The sequence below is a fragment of the Hipposideros armiger genome, unplaced genomic scaffold, assembly GCF_001890085.2.
Source record: "Hipposideros armiger isolate ML-2016 unplaced genomic scaffold, ASM189008v1 scaffold_936, whole genome shotgun sequence".
NCBI lineage: Eukaryota > Metazoa > Chordata > Mammalia > Chiroptera > Hipposideridae > Hipposideros > Hipposideros armiger.
This window is the reverse complement of record NW_017732286.1, coordinates 487,432-491,798: the sequence shown is the minus strand read 5'-3', so window position 1 is coordinate 491,798 and position 4,367 is coordinate 487,432. Positions and strand designations below refer to the sequence as shown.

The 4,367-nt window shown below is 41.7% G+C and overlaps 1 protein-coding gene across 1 annotated transcript in view; it reads right to left on the bottom strand.

The window, feature by feature from the left end:
- Nucleotides 1-1,486, bottom strand: part of TM4SF18 (transmembrane 4 L six family member 18) — a 28,304-nt gene extending 26,818 nt beyond the window's left edge. The window contains exon 1 of the mRNA XM_019630724.1: nt 1,382-1,486. The gene's annotated coding sequence lies outside the window, so the exon portion shown is untranslated. The remainder of the gene's footprint in view (nt 1-1,381) is intronic.
- Nucleotides 1,487-4,367: the final 2,881 nt, after the last annotated feature.

Genomic DNA, 4,367 nt, shown 5'->3' with positions numbered 1-4,367 from the left:
GTCAATGGAATTGTAATAGATAAGTATGATATCGGGGGTGGGAGGGCAGTAGATGGGGGAGGGGGTTGTTTCTGTGTGAAGGGTGAAAAGGATAACTATTGCATTGTTCTGTACACCTGAAACTAACAATAAAAAATTTTTTTTAAATTAAAAAAAAAGAGTGTATAATGGATTCTCAAGAAAAAACTTTTATATTCTGGGAACATACAGAATAAGTTTCTGAGTGCATGTATATGCATGGGCATGCCTGTCTCAAAGCATCTGATGATAATCTTCCTCAGGATATGTTTTTCACTGATTTTACATGTTCTTTAAACAATTCAAAAGGTATGCAGGGCTGGCCGAGTGGCTCAGTTGGTTAAGAGCATGAGCTCTGAGTGGCAGGGTTGTGGTTTGATTCCCACATGGGCCAGTGAGCTGTGCCCGAGCTGAGCTGCTGCTGAGCTGCCAACAGGTGGCAGGATGGCTCAGCTGGTGAGAGCATGTGCTCCTAACAACAAGGCTGCCGGTTCGACTCCCACATGGGGTGGTGGGCTATGCCCACCCACAACTAAGATTGAACACAGCACCTTGAGCTGAGTGGCCACAAGCTGCCTACAGGCGGCCGGATGACGACTGGACTTGAAGCTGAGTTAGCTGCGCCCTCCACAACTAAGACTGAAAGACAACAACTTGGCTGTTCCCTTTCCCCAGTTCCCCAACACTGTTCCCCTTCCCCAATTCCCCAATAAAATCTTTTTAAAAAAAAGTATGCAAAATGTTTTCTTATTATAATTAATAAAAAATACTTGGGCCGGCTGAGTGGCGCGTTGGTTAAGAGCTGGCTTGGGGTGCCAGAGGGTCCCAGTTCAGATCCCACATATGAGGGCCAGTGACACTGCTCTCTACAGCTAAGATGCTGAACAACAGCTCAACCTGGAGGTGGGCTGCCGAGAGTCGCCGGCGACAGCAGGTAGGTTGCCATGGGCTACCGTGTGTAGCCAGCAGCCAGCGTGTGTTGCTAGCAGCCGCTGTGAGCGGCCGTCCAGAAGCCAGCAACTGATCTGCCTCACTCAGGAAGAGTGCAATGATGGTGCCAACTTGGGCCAGTGAAGCAACATCCTCCACAACTAACAACTAGACTGAAGAACAAAAGGATAGCAACTTGTCTGTTCCCCTTCCCCCAACTCCCCAATAAAAATCTTTAAAAAAAAAAAAGAGTTGGCTTGGGATGCCAGCTCTGAGCAGCAGGGCCCCGGTTCAGATCCTACATGTGGGCCAGTGATGCTGTGCTCTCTACAGCTAAGATGGTGAAAACAGCTTGACCTGGAGCTGGGCTGCAATGAGTCGCTGGCGATGGCGTAGGCTGCAGCCCCAGCTGCAGTGGGCTGCCATGACCTACCATGAGTGGCTGGCAGTCAATGTGAGCTTCCAGCAGGTGGTGTGAGCGGCTGTCCAATGGCTGGAGAGCAACTGCCTCACTCAGGAAGAGCGCAATGATAACACCAACATGGGCCAGTGAAGCGACGTCCTCCACAACTAGACTGAAGAACAAAAGGACAGCAACTTGTTCATTCCCCTCCCCCAATTCCACAACAAAATCTTAAAAACAAACAAACAAACAAATAAACCCTTAATTTTTAAACAATGAAGAATGCTTATAATATGGTAGTAGAATTGGGCAAGGAGATATAATAGTTTGGAGAAAATTTAAGTAGGTAGAATCTTTTCCAGAAAGTGATTTTTCAGATAAGATATGCTTGCCCATGGGCATATGAACCAACCAAATAAGAATACCACTGTAGTATTTGTGGAGAGAAAAGACTGGAAATAATCTAATACCTCATTAATAGGAAACTGGTTAAGATATGACATATCTATATAATGGAATATGTATTATGCAACTATTAAAAATGAGGGAAGTGTATGTGTGTTAATAGGCATATAGTAAATGTTGGTTGAATAAATGAATGTACTTTTAAGTAAATGATGTACAAAGCATATTATATAATAAATTCTTTTTTATTGTTATCATCATTTGCTAATTTTTTTCTTCTTAACAATAAATAAAACAGCTTACTTGTGGTGCCTTCTAATGCAGATTTACCTAGTAATATTAGAAGCTCTGCTCTAACCACAGTTGGAGTGTAGTCTCTCAAATTAGGTTACTTCATGGTTAATTTCCCACCACTAAGATGTAGGGTAAAGTTAATGTAAACTCCTATAGTCTGTCTATACCAATATGTCTTAAAGTAAATTACAGATTATAGAAACCTGGGTTAAAAATTATATTTTATTTAACACCTACATAATGTTTACTATTTTCCAGCTACTGTTTTAAGCATTTTAATCATTTAATCCTCATAACAACCTAATGAATTAGGTACTCCATTTGGTGGAAAAGGAAACTGAGGCACAGAGGGGTTAAATTACTTGCCTAAAGTCACTCAACTGGTAAGAATTGAAGCTGGGGTTTAAACCAGGCATTGTGACCTAGGTGGAGTCTGTGCTCTAGGCTGCCTCTCTCAACGTACCTTTAACCTTTCCTTAGATGGACTGCGCCTTTTTCATATAATCTTTTTCTGTAGCGTGAGATGAAGAGATCAGTCTTCAGGTGTCTCCTGTGGTCCCTACCTACAAGCTCCATGTCGGCATCCAGGTGTTCACACACACAGCTCCAAAAGAACACACGATAATGCACACATGTTAGGCAGTCCGAATCAGATTGAGGAAAGTATCCAAGTAACCAGATTGGTCCCAAGCTGGAATCGCTTATGCTAAGTCCCACGTCAGCAAACCAAAACTTTTAACTTTTAACTAAGTTTCTATGCTTGTCTCTCCCAAAAAAGGAAGGCTCAGATCAACCAATCAGTGCTTGACACAAGTTACCCGACACAAGTTGGAATAAATGTTATTCCAACATTCCCTTTGCTCCATATAAGGAAAGTAACCTTGAATTAATCAACCCACTTTTGCCCCATATGACTTCCTAGTTTTTGTTCACTTTGGTCTATAAAACACTCCCCAATTGTGTAACTATTTGGAGCTCCTTTCTAACTGCTAGATTTGATCCTGCCAGATTCATGAATCCCTGAAAAAAGCCAATAAGATCTTTAAAATTTACTCAATTGAATTGTGTTCTTTAACAAAAAGAATCGTTCTATGAAGTCACTATAACCAGGCGGGAAATAATTCTGCTAAAAAACCCTCCAAACCACACACCAAACCAAAACAAGAAACACACTCAGTTTACACTACTATAATAATTAGAACCCTTAATTTGAATTCATGTTACTTTTTATCCTCAGTGAAGTTGCATGGACCCTTGTGCTTTATATTTGCATTACAAAAACAGTAATTATTTTTCCACAGAAAGGAGTCATTTCACCCTGCAGACCCACACCCTAGATGGTGTTTTGCAAAGGGTTTATTATGATAAGTTACTGATTAGGATGGAAAATAGAGTGCACTGCAGCATTGCCCTTGTGAAACTCAGTGTGTAAAATTGCTATAGAAAATGGTCTCAATCGTCGTAGCTTTGCAGCGAGGTGGTGAAGAACTTAGCTCTGGACAGAAGAAACTATAATTTACAAAACAGATGTTTTTATAGTTTCAAAAAGTGTAAATGTCTACTGTGTGTGTTATTTCATTCATATGTTATTTTATGTTTTATAAAGTGCTTTACCGACATAATCTCATTCACCTAAGACAGCTCTGTGGGATATGTTGGAAGAACACTCTCATCTCCATACACTCACACAGATGACAAACCAAGACGGAACGGGCAGAGGACTTGTCCAGAGTCTCTTGGCTGGGCTGTGGTGGAGCTGCCCCTGGAATCCACCTCTCAACTCCAGCTATTCCAGGCATCCCACTGCTGCTAGCTGAAGACTCACCAATGCCTCGTGGGGTTAGAGTTACAGGTGCCTCAATCAGTTCTTTAGCACCAGTTGGTGAAGGTGACTCCCTTCTCCCCTGGTTGTTTTCAAGACAACTTCTAGCTCCATATAAAGGAGTATAACTCCCTTGGTACTTGTGAACCAAGAACAGATCAGCTCACTCTCCATATTTAGTTAGACCAGTAAGTCACAACTCTGGCTGCACATGAATTTATAGTTAAAAATCTTGAAGCCCAAGGCACACTCCAGACCAACTGCATCAGACTCTGTGGTTGGTACTGGACATCAGTTTTAAAACACCCCAGATGATTCTGAGATGTAGCTCAGGTCAAGCTCCAGAATTAAAGAAATATGGTAAATGTCATCTGCTCTAAACCTGCAACTCTTTTTTAAATGGGTCAACTCTCAATTTGAACATAACAAAAATACACCCATTATCTGGTTGGTCTACAGATTTCAACTCATTTCCATTATTACAACAGAGCTCAA